Here is an 18,843-nt window from a genome sequence, read left to right on the forward strand (position 1 = left end):
CCTTATTACAACAGCGCACTGAAGTAGTCCAAGGGTAAAACAGAATACAGAATAAAGTGCTATGGGTGCGAGAGAGTGCGGTACAGGTAGACAATATGGTGAAAGGTCATGACGAGGTAGATTGCAAGCTCGAGAGTCCTCATTATTGGGCTAGGGAACCATTCAATAGTCTCATGGGGTTAGAAGCTGTCATTTAGCCTGGTGGTGTGTGATTTCTATCTGATGGGAGGGGGAGAAGGAAGAGTGGACCTCAATGTTTCAGCAGAATGTAGGTCACCAACATTGACAAAAGTAATGTTGAATAAGCAGGACCAACACCAATCTAACCCAGAAGCTCTGACAAAACAACCTAGCTGATGTAGAAAGATCAAACATCTACAAAATATGTAGGGAGAGAAAAGTCTCTCACTGAAGTGAGCACAGGGTAATTCAGGAGTTAGTTAAATTGATTAGGGACAGCAAGAAAATAGCAATCTGCATGGCTTTTCAAAGGACATTTGATAAAGCTCTGCATAAGAGGTTGTATTTAAAAAAGAGAATACGTGGAACTGTGGAGCCTGTGTTACAGATTACTAAGACATGGAATAGGAATAACACTGATTAACAAAATGAGACAGGAGGTGTTTCCCAGATCTTTGTACTGTGAGTCAGTTTTTCTTCACACATCACCAACTTGAATGAAGATAACAACACAGACGGAGTTATGTCATAGTGCTTATGTGGATGTCAAGGGATTTGAATGATCATTGTTGCACTTAATCATGGAAGTCCAACACAAGAAAATTAAAACATACTCCTTAAAGCTTCTGTTGCAGCACCTGCTGATAAAAGAAATGGACACATTTCAAATGACTGGTTCAAGCTTTTGTGAGTTGCTTATCTTTGTTGATAAGGTAGATACCTTGGCAAGCTGCCAGCAGGGTTATTATAAAGTGGATTTTTGGCTTACTCAGACTGAGAGATTCTGCTAAATGTCTCATCTCTCCATTTGTGATATCAATGTTTACTCCCTATTATCTGCCTAGGCCAGAGTCAAATTTGAAAACATACATATTGAAATTTAATCACCACTTGTGTACTGTATATCATAAATCTAACAAGAATTAATTCAAATCAGACTGATGTGCAAATGAGATTGCTTTTAGATGATCAAGCTGGTGAGCCTTGCATCAATAGTAGTAAAATAAACGGAAAATTATAAGGGACAGGATTGATGTTTACTTGGAAAAGCAGGAACTGATTAGGAAGACTCAACATGGTTTTATGCTGGGAAAGTCAAGTCTCACAAATCTTTTTGAGGTTTTCAGGAGATAACTGAGAAAAGACAGCACAGTAGATGGACTTTAGCAAGGCTTTTGATGAAGTGCTGCACGATAGGCTGGTCCAGATTTTAGGGTGCATGGGGTTCAAGGTATGAGTCTGCAGATTGGATTCAAATTTGGCATGATGATGGGAGACAGAGGGTAGAGATAGTGTTTTCTGATTACACATTTGTACGACAGGGATTGGTACTGGGAATAATATATGACAGTGAAGAAGAGTTTTGACCAGCGGCCAGTGGGGATATTGGAAGTTTGAAGAGGAAGGGACTTCAATCAGGTCCACCGCTTGAGGATAAAAGGCAGGAGTGGGTTGTGGCAGCGTAATAGAGCATTCACCAGTGACCAATAGGCATTTGTAGTTGATTAGTTAGAGCAAATTAAAGGAAGGCATGGCAAGTACAGTGGCCATCATCTGAGTGGACAGAGTCAGAGTGGTGATCTTAAGACTTTAACCATGTCAAGGTGTTAGAGCTGGAACTGGATGAACTCTGGATCATTTGAGAAGCTGAGGGGGTGATAGATATGACGTATAGAGAGGTGGTTATACCCAAGGTGCAGGTTGCAGAAAACTAGGAAACCAGGAAGGGGAAAGGGGTTAAGGAGCCAGTGCAGAATACCCCTGTGGCCATCCCCTCAATAACAGGAATATCACTTTGAATACTGTCGGGGGTGGGGGGAAAGTCACAGTGGTTGGGTCTCTGGAACTCAGTCTGCCTCAGTCTGGAAGGGGAGAGAAGAAGGGGAGAGAAGAAGCACGCTGTGGTGAAAGGGGATTCATTAGTTAGAGACAGGAGGTTCTGTGGGCGAGAACTAGATTCCCAGATGGTATATTGCCTCTTGGGTGCCAGGTTCTGGGATATCTCTGATCGAATCCTCAACATTCTTAAGTGGGAGGATGAACAACCAGAAGTCGCAGTCTATGTAGGTACCAATGCCATGGGTAGGATGTGTGACAAGGTTCTGCATAGGAGGTTCAGGGAGTTAGTTGCTAAGTTAAAGGGCAGGAACTCCAGGGTAGTGATTTCAGGATCGCTACCCATGCCACATGCTAGTGAGACCAGAACTAGGAAGATTATACAGTTTAATACGTGACTAAGGAGTTGGTGTAGGAGGGAAGGCATCAGATTTTTGGATCATTTGGCTCTCTTCCAGGGAAGGTGGGACCTGTACAGAAGAGATGGTTTGCACCTGAACTAGAGGGGGACTGATATCCCAGAGGGAAGATTTGTTAATGCTGCATGGTGGGGTTTAAACTAGAGTTGCAGGGAGATGGGAACCAGAGTGCCAGATCAGTTAGCGGAGAGATTGTGGAGGCAGAAGTTGGTAAGACCTCAGGCAAAGTTAGGAATCAAAAGGTTGAGCTTGGTGTGACTAGTGTCCTGAGCCACCTCTATTTCAATGCGAGTATTGTAGGAAGAACAGATAATAGTGCCAAAGGTGAGGTAGCTGGTTTACAATCAGAGGTAATGTGTAGTGAAGAGAGGCCGTTGATAGGTAGAAAAAGTGAGGAGGTCCTGAAAACAGAGTATAGGGAGTTAGGCTGCTTATCAAGATAAAATCCTATGGTGTTATAGGAAATATACTGGCATGGATAGAGGATTAGCAGGAGGCAGTGAGTGGGAATAAAGAGGGCCTTTTCTGGTTAGCTGCCAGTGACTGGTGGTATTCGGTGTTTCGTGAGAATCCTAGAGAGTTGCAGTACTGGACCGCAACTCTTCATATTGTTTGTCAATGATTTGGATAGTGAAATTGATGGCTTTGAGACAAAGTTTGTGGATGATACAAGGTAAGTGGAGGGGTAGGTAGTGCTGAGGAAGCAACGTGATTGCAGCAGGACTTAGACAAATTGGAAGAATGGGCAAAAAAGTGGAAGATGGAATACAGTGTTGGGATATGTACGTTAAAGCATTTTAGTAAAAATACAATAGTGCAGACTATTATCTAAATTGGGGGAAGATTCAAACATCAGGGATGCTCAGGGACTTGAGAGTCCTCATGCAGCACTCCCAGAAGGTTAATTCACGATTTGACTCTGTGGTAAAGAAGGCAAATGCAATGTTGATATTTATTTCAAGGGGAATAAAATATAAAAGCAAGGAGCTAATGCTGAGCCTTTAAAAAACACTAGTCAAGCCATGCTTGTAGTATTATCAAAAGTTTTAAGTCCCATTTCTCAGAAATAATATGTTGGCATTGGAGAGAGTCCAAAGGAGGTTAACATATGAGGATTGTTTGGCTGTTTTGGGCCTGTACTCACTGAAATTTAGAAGAATGCGGGGTGATCTCATTGAAACCTACTGATTGTTGAAAGGACTAGATAAGGTGGATGTGGAGAGAATGTTTCCTATGGTGGGGGTATCCAGAACTAGAGGACCAGCCTCAAAATTGAGGGATGATCTTTTACAACAGAGGTAAGGAGGAATGTTTTTAGGAAAAGAATGGTGAATCTGTGGAATGCTCTACCACAGACTGCAGTAGAGGCCAAGTTGTGGATATATTCAAAGCAGAAGTTGATAAATTCCTGATTGGTCGGGGGAACAAAGGATATGGTGAGAGGACAGATGTATGGGGTTGTGTGGGATCTGGGATCAGCCATGATGAAATGGCAAAGCAGACTCGAATGGCCTAATTCTGCTCCTATATCCTTTCGTTTTATCGATAGAGCAAAACTGCAATCAACAGGATGAACTGCAATGTAATGAAGACAAAATCAAAAAGGGTGAATACAGGACTGATGGTGTTGTGTCTGAATGTGTGCAGTGTACAGAATAAGGTAGATAAACTTGTAGCAATGTTGCAGATTGGCAGGTATGATGTTGTAGGCATCATGGACTCATCACTGAAAGATTATACCTGGAAGCTTTAATGTCCAAGGATACACCTTGTACCAAAAGGACAGGCAGGAAAGCAGGGGATGGTGTTGCTCTGTTGGTAAAAAATGAAATCAAATGATTAGAAAGAGGTGACATAGGGTTGGGAAGTGTTGAATCATTGTGGATAGAGCTAAGGAACTGGAAGGTTAAAAGGCCCTGATGGGGGTTGTATACAAGCCTCCAAACAGTTTTAAGAATGTGGCTTACGAATTACATTGGGAGATAGAAAGTGCATGCCAAAAGGGCAATGTTACTATAGTCATGAGGATTTCAGTATGCAGGTAGATTGGGAAAGTCAGTTTGGTGTTGGATTACAGGAGGGGAAATTTCTAGAGTGCCTAGGAGGTGATTCATAGTTGAGCCCATTAGAAGTTCAGTTATTCTGGATTGGGTGTTGTGCAATGAACCAGAATTGATTAGAAAGTTTGTTAAAAGAACCCTTCAGGGAAGTGATCATAACATGACCAAATTCACCCTGAAATTTGAGAAGGAGAAGCTAAAATCAGATGTATCAATATTACAGTGGAGTAAAGGTAATTACAGAGGCATGAGAGAAACTGGAAAAGAACACAGAACTGAAAAACATTAACTGGAAAAGAACACAGGTAGGGATTTTGGCAGAGCAGCAATAGCTGGAATTTCTAGAAGCAATTTGGAAGGCACAGAATATGTACGTCCCAAAGAGGTAGAAGTATTCTACAGGAACAATGACATAACTGGGGCTAACGAGAAATCAAAGCCAACATAAAAACAAAAGTGAGGGCATATAATAGATCAAAAACGAATGGGAAGTTAGAGGATTGGGAAGCTTTTAAATCCTACAGAAGGCAACTAAAAAAAGTAATTAAGAAGGTAAAGATGGAATACAAAATTAAGCTAGCCATAATATTAAAGAAGATACCGAAAGTTTCTTTAGATACATAAAGTAGAAAAGAGAGCACTACTGGAAAATGATGCTGGAGAGGTAGTAGTGGGGGACAACAAAATAGGGGGCGAACTGAAGAAGTATTTTGCATCATTCTTCACGGTGGAAGACACTAGCAGTAAGACAGAAGTTCCAGGAGTCAGGGTGCATGAATTGTGTGAAGTTGCCATAACTAGAGAGAAGGCTCTTGGGAAACGGAAAGGTCTGAAGGTAGATAAGTCACCTGGACAAGATGGTATACACCCAGGGTTCAGAAAGAGGTAGGTGAAGAGATTGTGCGGGCATTAGTAATGATCTTTCATGAATCACGGGATTCTGGAATGGTTCCAGAAGACTGAAAAATTGCAAATGTTACTCCACTCTTCAAGATGGGAGAGAGGCAGAAAAAAGTAGGCCAGTTAGTCTGACCTCAGTGGTTAGGAAGATGTTGGAGTTGATTATTAAGGATGAGGTCACAGGATTCTTGAAGACACATGATGAAATAGGCTGTAGTCATCATGGTTTCCTCCTAGGAAAATCTTGCCTGAGAAATCTACTTTGAAGAAGTAACAAGCAGGATAGACAAAGGATAGTTGGTTGATTTTGTGTACTTGGATTTTAAGAAGTCCTTTGACAAGAAGCCACATATCCTCACATTAGGCAACACTTCACCTGTGAGTCTGTTGGGGTCATTTACTGTGAACAGTACTCCTGATGTGGTCTCCTGTATATCAATGTGTCTGTCTGTCTGTAAGACCCAGCGTAGACTGGGCGACCGCTTCGCCAAGCATCTATGCTCCATCCGCCAAAACAAGCAGGATCTCCCAGTGGCCACCCATTTTTAATTCCGCTTTCCATTCCCATTCCAATATGTCCATCCATGGCCTCCTCCACTGTCGGGATAAGACCACTGTTAGGTTGGAGGAACAACACTTTACATTCAGTTTGGGTAACCTCCAACCTGATGGCATGAACATCGATTTCTCAAACTTCCAGTAATGCCTCCCCCACTTCATCGTTTTCCATCCCCTTTCCCCTGTTATCTCCTTGCCCACCCATCACCCCCCCCCCCACCCCCTGGTGCTCCTCCAACGCCTCCCCCTTTTTGACTTTCTTCCATGGCCTTCTGTCTCTTTCACCAATCAACTTCCTAGCTCTTTGCTCATCCCTCCCACTCCAAGTATCACCTATCGCCTGGCGTTTCTCTCTCTCCTCCCCCCACTTTTCAAATCTACTCCTCAGCTTTTTTACTCCAGTCCTGCTGAGAGATTTTGGCCTGAAATGTCGACTGCTTTTTTCCATAAATGCTGCCTGGCCTGCTGAGTTCCTCAAGCATTTTTGTGTGTTCCTCAAATTTCCAGCATCTGCATATTTTTTCTTGTTTGCGAGCCACATATGAGGCAGTTTATGAAGCTATGAATCCATGGTATTACAGGAAAGATTCTAGCAAAGATAAAGCAGTGGCTGACTGGCATGAGGGAAAGTGTGGGAATAAAGGGAGCCTTTTCTGGCTGGGTGCCAGTGTCTAGTGGTGTTCCACGGGGTCTGTGTTGGGACCATTTCCATTTACATTATATGTTGATAATTTGAACGATGCAATTGATGGCTTTGTTGGAAAGTTTGCAGACAATAGGAAGATAAGTGGAGAGGCTGGTAGATTTCAGAAAGAAGAGAGGCTACAGAAGGGCTTAGACTGATTATGAGAAAGGGCAAACAATTGGCAGATAAAATACATTGTCCAGAAGTATATGGTCATACACTTCAGTAGAAGAGATTAAAAGATTAACTACCTTGTAAATGGAGAGAAAATACAAAAAGCTGAGGTGCTAAGATATTGTGGGGGACTTTAACTTGCACATAGATTGAGTGAATCAGGTTGGTTGAGGTAGTCTTGAGAAGGACTTCATAGAATGCATATGTGGTACTTCCTTGATCAGCATGTTACTAACCTGCAAGGGAATGTGTTATCTTGGATCTGGAGCTGTACAATGAGACAGGTAAAATTAGCAATCTTGTAGTTAGGGATCCTCTTGGAAAGAGTGATCACAGTATGACTGAGTTTCTCATACAAATGGAAGGTGCAGTAGTTTGATTTAAAACCAGTGTATTCTGCTTAAACAAGGGAGGCTATAGCAGGATGAGGGCGGAATTGGATAGGGTAGACTGGGAACACAGGCTATATGGTGGGATAGATGAGGAACAGTGGCAGTCTTTCAAAGAGATTTTTCACAGTGCTCAACAAAAGTATATTCCAGTTCAAAACAGGGGTGGAGGGAACCAGCCATGGATAACTAAGGAAATAAAGGAAGACATCAACCTAAAAGCATGTGTGTTCAAAGTTGCCAAGACTAGTGGGAAACTGGAAGTTAAGGAAAATTCTGAAAAGCAATAATGAACCACTAAGTGAGTAATGAAGAAAGTGAAGATAGATTATGAAAGTAAATTAGTACAAAATATAAAAACAGATAATAAAAGTTTTTATAATTATATAAAGGGGAAAATGGTGGCTAAAGTGAGTGTAGGTCTCTTGAAGCTATCATTAAGAAGAACAGAAAAGCACCTGGGAAGAAATGAACCATCAGGCAGATGCAGCTTGGATTCTGCAAAGACAGGCCCTATTTGACAAACTTACTGGAGTTCTTTGGAGATATAATGAGCCCAGTATTTAGAGGGGAACAGATGGACGTTAATAACTTGGATTTCCAGAAGGCGTTCGATAAGGCATAAAGACTTATCCATAAGATAATGATGCATAGAGTTGGGTTTGATGTATTAGCATCGAAAGAGGATTGGTTAACCAACAGAAAGCAGAGAGTTGGGATACATGGGTGTTTCTCTGGTTGGCAATCAGTGATGAGTGGGGTGCCACAGGGGTCATTGCTGGACCCACAACTGTTCAGGGTAAACATTAATGATGTGGAAGAGGGGTCTAACTGTAGTCTAAGTTTGCTGATGACACTAAATTGAGTGGAAAAGCAAATTGTGCAGAAGATATAGAGAGTCTGAAGAGAGACATAAATAGGTTAAGTGAGTGGTCATGGGTCTGGCAGATGGAATACAATGTTGGTAAATGTGAGGTCATACACTTTGGAAGGAAAAATGGAAGATTATTATTTAAATGGTAAAAGTTTGCAACATGCTACTGCGCAGAAGGACTTGGGAATGCTTGTACATCAGTCACAAAAGGTTGGTTTGCAGGTGCAGCAGGCTATCAAGAAGGCAAATGGAATGTTGGCCTTCATTGCTAGAGGGATTGAATTTAAGAGCAGAGAGGCTATGCTGCAACTGTATAGGGTATTGGTGAGGCCACATCTGAAGGACTATGTGCAGTTCTGGTTTCCTTACTTGAGGAAGGATATACTTGCTTTGGAGACGGTGCAGAGTAGGTTCACCAGGCTAATTCCAGAAATGAGGGTGTTATGAGGAGAGATTGAGTTGCCTGGGACTGTACTCACTGGAATTCAGAAGAATGACAGGAGATTTTATAGAAACATAAACAATTTTGAAAGGAGTAGATAAGATAGAGGCAGGAAAGTTGTTTCCACTGGTAGGCAAGATTAGAACTAGGGAACATAGCCTCAAGATTCAAGGGAGTAAATTTTCCCAGAGAGTGGTGAATCTGTGGAATTCTCTGCCCAGTGAAGCTGAGGAGGCTCCCTCAGTAAATATATTGAAGACAAGGTTGGGTAGGTTCTGGCATTGTAGGGGAATTAAGGGTTATGGGGAAAGGCATATAGATGGAGATGAGTCCATGGTCAGATCAACCATGATCTTATTGAATGGCAGAGCAGGCTCGATGGGCCGGATGGCCGACTCCTGCTCCTATTTTTTATGTTCTTATGTTCAAAGGGACTTAAGAGTCCTTGTGGAGGATTCCCTAAAGGTTAATTTGCAGGTTGAGTCTGTGGTGAGGAAGGCAAGTGCAATGTTAGCACTTGTTTCAACAGAACTAGAATATAAAAGCAAGGGTGTAATGTTAAGACTTTGTGAAGCACTGGTGAGGCCTCATGGAGTGTTGTGAGCAGGTTTGGACCCCTTGTCTTAGAAAGGATGTGCTGAAACAGGAAAGGATTCAAAGAAGGTTCATGAAAATCATTCCAGGATTGAATGGCTTGTCAGATGAAGAGCGTTTGATGGCTCTGTGTGTGTATACATCTGAATTTAGAAGAATGAAACCTATTGAATGGTGAAAGGACTCAATAAAGTGAATGTGCAGAGGTTTTTTCCTATGCTGGGGGTGTCTAAGACCAGGGGACAAGCCTCAGAATAGAGAGGTGTCCTTTTAGAACAGAGATGAAGAGAATTTCTTTAGCCAGGCAATGGTGAATTGTGGAATTATTTGCCACGAGTAGCTGTGGAGGCCAAGTTTTATGTATATTTAGGGTAGAGGTTGATAGATTCTTGATTGGTCAGGGAATTAAGGGATATGGGGAGAAGGCAGGAGATTGAGGTTGAGAGGAAAATTGGATCAGTCATGGTGAAATTGCGGAGCAGACTTGATGAGCCAAATGGCCTAATTCTGCTCCTATATCTTATGGTCTTACAAGAAGTTGTTAAAGGAGGCAGATGAGCGTAGATCAAAAAGTTGGGCAGAGCAAGCTGTATGGCAAATGGAATGTAATCCAGCAAAGTTAAGGCATTTTGGGACTAACTGAACATATATAAAAAATAGTAGGGATATCAGGAGATTTACAGAAGACATTGGGTGCAAGTTCATAACTTCTTGAGAATGGCAATCCATGTAAATAAGGCAGTTGGCACGCTTGCCTTCTCGGCCAGGACACGGGGTTGAGACGTCACGTTATAACTGTATAAAATCTCCGTTTGGCTGCATCTGGAATACTGTACATGATGGTGGATGAGGATGATTGTAGTGCAAGAGAGTTGTTTTTTAAAAGTGGAGGAAAAGTAATCATTACCAAATTAAAGTTGTAAATTGGATCACTGATCAAGTGTATATGACATTAATTAAATTATAAATTCATATCAAGTTTGGTAATGGAGTATGACAAAATAGAACTGACAATCACAGTAATAACGCAGTTGCCTCCTGGCCAGGAAATGACTATGCCAAGAGTTAACTTGTCTATGGCTTCTGCACCTGTACACCGAAATGGATGAGTGAGAGATGAGTCATAGTCATAGAGAAATAGATCACAGAAACAGACCCTTCAGTACAACTGGTCCACGCTGGCCACATCGTCCTCCCTGCTCTTGAAGTTGCCCACAATTAGCCCATAACCCTTCAAGCCTTTCCTCGCCATGTACCTGTACAAATGCATCTAGAATGTTGCAATTATACCCACTTCAACCACGTCGTCCAGCAGCTGATTCCAGGTACTCATTACCCTCTGTGCCAAGAAGTTACCTCTGAGCTTGCTTTTAAATCTCTCTCCCCTTATCTTGTATTTGTGCCCTCTAATTTAGGACTTCCCAACTCTCGGGAAAAAGCTATGACCTTACCCATACTCCACGATATTATCAACATGTATGAGATCTCCTCTTGATCTCTTATGCTCCAAGTAATAAAGATCCAGTGTGGCCCACCTGCTCCTAGAACTTAGCAGCAGGTAATGCAAGGGCACATTTGACCTCCTTATCTATATGAAAACCACAAAATTCTGGACCCACTGCTGGGATCCTTCATCAGAAATCGTTCCCACTTCTGTACTTGCTTAGTTCTCTTTCCCTAAATACTGTCTGACCTGCTGAGTTTTTTCAAATGTGTTTTGTTTGAGTATCTGTGGTGGTGCGGGGGTGGGGGGGGTGGTTCTGGCTGAGATAAAATAAAAATTGACATTTTTATTAAGAGGAGTAAGAATCACGGTAGTTTATCCATCCCTGCCATTCCTCGACCCTCTACTTGTCTGCTGATTGTAATATATTGGAATTGCAAATATAAATACTTAGTAAAAGAAACTGGAACAACTCAGTGGTTGAAACAGAGCAATTTCATTGTTATTGTTAGCTCCAAGCAATCTACCAAATCAGGAAGTAGTGAAGAGATCTAATTTTTAAAAAATCATTAACTTGGGAAAAAGATAGCCTTAAAGGGAAATTCACTATGGGAATGGAGACCAAAATATCTGAATAATTCATAGTTTTGTAGTTAAAATCACCTTTGCCTTGTAAGAAGATGTCAAAGTCACTTAAAGGAAGACCAAGTGAGCACTTAGACAGATAGATACTCCGTTAAAGAGCTTCTGGTGGGGGAGGGAGTTAGCCGAGTATGATGGCTGAAAGACTAGCCACAGCTGGTCAAGTGATAGTTTACATCTAACAGAAGTTGATTGAATTGAATTGAATTACTTCTATATTACATTCATCCCACAACGTGAAGGAGTAAAGCTCTTTGTGTTATGACTCCGTCACAATGTACAGACATGTGAATTTAAATGTCTAATTGCTTGTAGAAAGAAGCTGTCCTGTAGCCTGTTGGTCCTGGTTCTAATGCTGCGGTACCGTTTGCCAGACAGAATCAGCTGAAACAGTTTATGGTTGGGGTGACTGGTGTCTCCAATGATCTTCCAGGCCTCCTTTACACACCTGCTGCTGTAAATGTTCTCAATGGAGGGAAGTTCACATCCATAGATGTGCTGGGCTATCCGTGCCACTCTCTGCAGGGCCCAGCGATCAAGGCTGGTGCAGTTCCCGTACCAGGCGGTGGTACAGCCAGTCAGGATGCTCTCAATGGTGCCCCTGTAGCAGGACTGGAGGATTTGGGGGTTCATGCCGAACTTCTTCAGTCGCCTGAGGTGGAAGAGATGCTGTTGTGCTTTTTTTTGCCACAGAGCTGGTGTGTACAGTCCAGGTGAGATCATTGGTGATGTGTGTACCGAGGAATCTGAAATTACTCATCCTCTCAAATGCTGACCTATTGATGTTGATTGGGGCGAGCCTGTCTCTGTTCCTCCTGTAATCCACGATCATCTTTTGTCTTTTTGGAATTTGAGGGAGAGGTTGTTATCCTGGCACCACTGTGTCGGGGTATTAACCTCTCCTCTGTGAGCTGTCTCATCACCCTTAGAAATAAGGCTGATCAATGTCATGTCATCTGCAAATTTGATCAGCAGATTGGAGCTGTGTGTTGCAGCACAGTTGTGGGTGTAAAGGGAGTAGTGGAGGGGACTCAGGACACAACACTGGGGGGCACCTGTGTTGAGGGTCAGAGGGGGCAGAGGTGAGGGAGCCCATCCTTACCACCCGTCACTGATCTAACAGGAATTCTAGGATTCAGCCGCAGAAGGCAGGGTGAAGGCCAAGGTCTCTGAGCTTCCTGTCAAGCCTGGAGGGAGTTATGGTGTTGAATGCTGAACTGTAGTCCAGGAACAGCATTCTAATGTACGCATCCCTCTTCTCCAGGTGGGTGAGGACAGTGTTTAGTGCTGTGGCTGTGGCATCACCGGTAGACCAGTTCTGTCGGTAGGTGAATTGTAGGGGGTGGTAGCATGCTGCAGTTGGAGCATTTACCAGCCTCTCAAAATATTTGCTTATAATTGAGGTGAGAGTGACGGGGTGCCAATCATTCAGGCAAGCGAACTCCGTTTTCCTAGCTGTAGAGGCAATGATGGGCGATTTGATTGTAATGAGGATACAAATTTTGGTTGGCACGAATGGTGAGGAAGCTCACAAGACACTGCAGATGTTCAAACAAATCAAACAACAAAATTCTCTGAAAAACAACCTCAGCAGTTCAGGCAGTATTTATGGAAGGAGACTTGGGCAGGTACAGAATTGGGAAAATTTTCTGATGAAGGATCCCAGCAATGATTCCAGAATTTTCTGTTTTTATTACTAATTTAGAGGAGGTTTCCTGAAGTAGGTGGGAGCAGGCAAATGAAGAATGGAGATCTTGAATGTGATTTACATGGTCATTTCGACACAGGGGTGCATGACCATCGGGGATTGTGGATGTGTGGAACACTGGCACTTTGGCTGAATCACCACCGGGATCTTTTATCAGAAACCTTCCCCGAATCTGTACCTACCCATTTCTCTTTCCATGAATATCGCCTGACCGACGCTGAGTTTTTTCACAACTACAGCACTAAAGGAAAACTGAGTTTTTAAATAAATGACTGTTTCATTCCTGGGACTGTGCTGGAAAGTGCAGTGGCATCCAAGGGCGAAGGAAATTGGTGACACTGCAGTACACTTGCAGGATGTGAAGGTAAATTGGACAGTTTGGATCCAGGGAATCAAAGTTGGGTGGAACCAGGAGTCGGGGGGCACAATTAGGAGCTTCAAGAGGAATATGAGGTGGGGTATGAAAGCCCAAGGATTGCCCAAAGGTCAAGGACTGTGCAGCAAGATTGTGGGGGCATTTATTAGAAGCTTGCCAAGGAATGGGGTTTGGGAGATTGGGGAAGAGCAGAAGGAAAGCAGATGCATTTTAGAAGACCAGTTATTAAGTGCTGAGCAGCCACTCCTTAGATAGAAGGTCCCCTTAAAATTGACCTAGTGCTCATGCAGCATACCTGTGAAAGCAAGGCTGACCCAGCAATGTCTAATGGCAGAAAATCTTTCTCAGAATGGAACCTAATTATCCAGGCTATATGACACAAATTTGTATTGTATCTTCAGCATGGGATGAAGGGTGACTGGGAGTGTCTGAGTTTTTGATTCAACTTTAAATGTCATGTTTTAGTGTGAATAAGCAGCTTTCAGGTGTGCTGCTGAAAGAAAAACAAAAGCCTCACTTCTGTATTTCCAGCCTTTAAACTTTCCCTCCTGAGCAGAGGTTAGGATAATAATATAGCACTAGTAATTCATCATGACCTCAATGAGCCATTTGACTGGGTTATGAATTAGGCAACTGACCCCAAATCATCATTCAGGAAACTCCATCTGGAACAGTAAAGGATTTTGCAATCACAGTGACTATATGTATGTCATTGTTTAAAACTGGACAATGATAATAATTTGATTGGATAAGGGTTTTGAATAATGTGATGACCTATTTCTGGAAAACCCATGAGGCATGCAATTCCTTCCAAACTGTGAAAGCAGAAGCACAATTCTATCGTACCTACAGAATCAATGCCCTTCTGAAAAAGATTTAAAACAAATTTGGTTTTATGTGACTTTTTATTTAATTTATTGAAATCATTAGCTTTAACATTTATAAGGCAAGTTACATTTAGGTAGCACTTAGTATATCTAAGGCAGGCACAGTTAATCATATGGAGTGTTGACTCTGTGGGGGTGGGGGAATTGAAAATATTGAGTGAAATGAGGAGATGAAAATAAATAGTGTAGATATGATTTGTATTGTGACTGACTAAAACTGAGCCACATTGAAGCTGTAATTGGGAAATTTATTCACATGGCAAACCTTCAGAGAAAGTTCAGGAGAATCTAAAATTTACAATGATAGCACATCCCAGCTAGCAGAGCCAATTTGAATATTCGATACTGGTGCCTGAACCAAAAATATCTTGAGTACAAACTCTAAACACCCAAACCATACCTCTTTTGTGCTGGTATTGAGGGATGGCTCTATTAATATACACAAGAGGTTCCATTGATGCTGGAAATCCAGCATAACATAATAACATACAAAACAGAATAACATACAAAATGCTGGAGGAACTTAGTAGATCAGGCATCATCTTTTGAGGAAGACATACATGTTGGCAGGTGAGTAGGTGGAAGAAGGGAGATGAAGTGAGGTGGTAAAAGGTGGAAAAGGTAAAGGTTTGAAGAAGAAGGAATCTGATTGGAGAGGAGAATGACCATGGAAGAAAAGGAAGGAAGGTTCACCAGAGGGAGGTGATGGGTGGGTGAGGAGAAGAGAAGGGGAAAGAGGGTAACCAGAATGAGAAAGGGAAAGAGAGAGAAGAAGAGGTATGAGGAATTATTGGAAGTTAGAAAAATTGTTCATGCCGTCAGATCGGAGGCTACCCAGTCAGAATATGAGTTTTATACCTCAAACTTGAACGTGGCCTCATGATGGCAGTAGACGAGGCCATTGACCGACATGTCAGAATAAGAATGGGAGGTAGAATTAACATGGGTAGTCAATGGGAGATCCCGCCTGTTGTGGTGAATGGACCACAGCAATGTGTTCAAAACAGTGGTCTCCTGATCAATGTCAGGTCTCTCTCATGTAGAGGAGGCCAGGCTGGGGGCACCAGATGCAGTAAATGACAACATTTCACCTTGCAATACCAACCTATACTGATCTCATTTACCAGCTTTAGGATTCATAGTCTACATCCTCCGGTGATTCAAGTGCTTGCCTAGATCATTAAATATTAGAGCACCTGCCTCCATCACCCACGGGGCAGTGCATTCCAGATTCAATGCCCCTCTGATAAGAAAGTTCTTCTTTGGATCACATCTAAACCTTTTAGTGTTTGCCTTGCAAGTTGAAGGCTCCATGAAAATGGCAACACAAGTAGACCTAATGGAGCAAAGAGATACAGTTTACTACTTGCCTTCACTCGTCAGGGCATTGGGTATGAAAGGTGGCAAGAAATGTTACAAGTGTAAAGCATTGGTTAGGCTGCATTTGGAATATTGTTTGCAGTACTGCTTGCTGCAAAGAAAGGATGTGGAGACTAGAGGCATAAATTGTCAAAATACTCCTATCTAATCTTCTGAGCAGTAAACTCCATTCACTTTGGTCACTCAAAATTCTGATGTCTTGATCCCTTGGTCTTGGCAGTGTGTGAAGTCTGTTACTCCTGAGTACTGATTAAGAGACTCTGCTGAAATTATTTTCCCGCTAACAAATGGTGCTTGACCTACTGACTTCCTCCAGTAGATTTTTTTTTTGCTTCACACCAGGTTTGTACTTGCTTAAAAAAACTCATCCACATCAGAATTCTGACATTCATCCATTACTTTGTAAGCTCCTCCAACCAAGCAACCCCTGAAACTTCTGGGATTTTCCACAATTGACCTCTTGATTGCTTTAACATTGATGTTGACTTCAAACATCAAGACACTCTGCTGTGAACTTTCCCTCCCTAAACATAATGCCTCTCTTAAATATGTCCCTAATCTACCTGAGCTTCACTATCAAATTTGTTTTATGATCCTTCTGTGAGGTGCCATAGAATGCCTTGTCATGACTTAAAGACGAGACCTCTGTGGCGGCAGGGAGTTCTTTAGTCTCAGACTTAAGGAAGAAGCCGTTACAGTCCTAGTCCTGATGCTTCTGTACTTCCTTCCTGATGGTAGTGGGTCTGGGAGGTTGTGGGATGGGTGGTGGGAATCCTCAACAATGCTTCAAGCCTGTCGTCTGCAATGCTTCTGGTAAACAACACAAATGGGGGGAGGGAGACTCCAGTGATCCTCTCGGCCATTTTAACTAACCTCTGTTGGGTCTTGTGGTCTGATGCCTTACAGCCTCCATACCACACAATGATGCAGCCAGACAGGACACTCTCAACTGTGCTCCTGTAGAGAGAACAGGGTTGAGGAGTCTTGCCCACCATAATCTCCTCAGAAAGAATAGATGCTACCGTGCCTTCTTGACTAGTGAGGAAGAGTTGTGGGTCCAGGTTAGATCAGCCGTTATGTGCATGTGAGGAACTTGTGCTCTTCGGTCTCTGCACGGCAGAGCCATAGATGTGCAATGGAGAGCAGTTGACCTGGATCAGACTGACTGGGGTTGTTTCATTAAGAAGTCCAAGATCCAGTTACAGAGAGGAGCATTGAGCATCAACAAGGACAGTTTACCCACCAGCCTCTGGGAGATGATCGTGTTAAGTGCTGAGCTGAAGTTGTTGAACATCTTCCTGGGCTGAGCTATGGCATCATCAGTGGACCAGTTTGAGTGATAGGCAAACTGGAAAGGTCCAAGGTAGCTGGAAGGTGTCATTTTATGTTATCCATTACCAGCTGCTCAAAGCACTTCAGGATTGTTGAAGTCAGTGCCACTGGATGGTGATCACTTTCTTGAGCTTTGGAACAATGGTGACCACCTTGAAGCCTGCAGGGACAGTGGACTGTTAAAGGTGTCCATCAAGACTTGTCTTAACTGATCCACTCAGTGTCTTGCTTAGTCTGTAATGAAAGTGTTGTTGGACTCAGAAAAATCCAACATAGATTCAAAATCCAGTACACATTTGTTACTTCACTCATACTACAAGCTTGGCAGCTCACTCAGGAAACTGGCTTGAAAAAAAATGAAAAATCACGCGATCACATAAAAAATCATGAGCAATGAGAGCACTCTCATTCAGTAAACTCAAGTTGAACTCTGCGGCAGCATCATTTCCACATTGACCATCAACTCATAACAAAGTAAAAACATTAAGGTGACTCAGCCATGATTGATCTATGGGCGACACCGTTATCGACATTTTTTGATCCTTACCAGGTGCTGTGACCTCAAGCAGAATTCAGATTCCTGATTAACACAGGTCAGCCACGCCAGCTGTAGTGGCCAAAAGCCTGTTAGTTGTATGCCACGTCTCCCCATACTCACAAGGTTCATGCGTCTGCACTCTACTGACGCATGAAGTTGGAGCGATTTCAACTTGAAGTAATCTGTTTTAGTGAAGCATTTACGTGTTTCCTTTGGCAATGGAAATCCAGGAATTGAGCAAAAACAGAATTTTATTTATTTCTTTTTGGATGAATAGAGGACTTATAGAGAAAACCAAGCATGCTCAGTGACCTGGAAGTAACAGAGAAAAGCAAAGACCTAGTGACCTTTGAATACACAGACACAACTTTGTTAACACATTGAATTAGTCTGTCACATAATAGAAAATTTCTTTTGGTTCATGTTCAATTAATCACAGCTGTAGGATCTCATCAGAAAATCAGAATAGAATACGTATTTTAACATTACTCTCACAATATTATTTGAAAAAATACAAGAATTGTTTCAGATATTATTTGTCTCTTGTAGAATATTTCAGTTTATAAATCTTAAACTTTAGGCAGAAGAATCCATTTGCAGTGTTCCAGTTTACACACATGCAAATTACACACATTGTTTACTGCCCACTCTGTTGGATGAGGTTTCACTACAACAGTGGTTCCCAATCTTTTTTTGGCCATGCCCCACCTAATCACCTCTAAAATCCTGATGCCCCCTGTGGTGATATATAATTCTTATTATTCAAAAAGTGAACTCCTATTCACCTGGAGGAAGCCTAAAAGACCATTAACTTGGTTTAAACAAGCTTCCAAAGAACATGGCATTCATGAAAGAGAAAAATAAAAGAACCAAAGGACTGTTAAAGTTCTGAGGAAGAAATTACTAAGAAATTGTAAAAAAAGAACATTAAGTGATATTAAAATAATAATAATAAATAAATAAAACAATGCCGATTCGTTTCTACAGCATACAAAGGCAGATACACCGTTTAAAAGAGATGACGCAATGTACACACCTTCACACCACCAAGAACCAAAAGCTACTGCAAAAAGCAGCATTGGCGCGACCTCGTACGAGTTTCTTACACGTTTGGACTTGTTCATTCGTTCCTTCCTACATCAGTCAATTCATTAATTTAATTATGAAAGCCATTTGATGGTTATAATGATGGTGATACACTATATATACAGTACATACGCAATTACACATGCACATACACACAAGTATTTTTATGTATGCATACTGTATATACACATATGTATTAACTCGCACACACACTCATACTCACACAGACTTACTAGAAAAAAAATTCACTGTTAATAACTCATTTTCGAATTGCCCCCCTTAAAAATCAAATTATCCCGCTGTGGGGCGTACGCCCCACGTTGGAAACCACTGCACTAC

The 18,843-nt window shown here is 42.1% G+C and overlaps 1 protein-coding gene across 7 annotated transcripts in view; it reads right to left on the bottom strand.

Annotated features, from left to right (window-relative positions):
• The window catches only part of LOC132402015 (phosducin-like), a 145,703-nt gene that overhangs the window by 102,482 nt on the left and 24,378 nt on the right, over positions 1–18,843 (bottom strand). For 6 of the 7 annotated variants that reach the window (XR_009514776.1, XR_009514775.1, XR_009514777.1 and 3 more), the window contains exon 1: positions 17,428–17,555. The exons of the other annotated variant lie outside the window; for it this stretch is intronic. The gene's annotated coding sequence lies outside the window, so the exon portion shown is untranslated. Of the gene's footprint in view, positions 1–17,427; positions 17,556–18,843 lie in introns of those variants that run through there. 7 annotated transcript variants of the gene reach the window in all.

This window comes from Hypanus sabinus, chromosome 11, assembly GCF_030144855.1.
Source record: "Hypanus sabinus isolate sHypSab1 chromosome 11, sHypSab1.hap1, whole genome shotgun sequence".
Classification (NCBI taxonomy): Eukaryota; Metazoa; Chordata; class Chondrichthyes; order Myliobatiformes; family Dasyatidae; genus Hypanus; species Hypanus sabinus.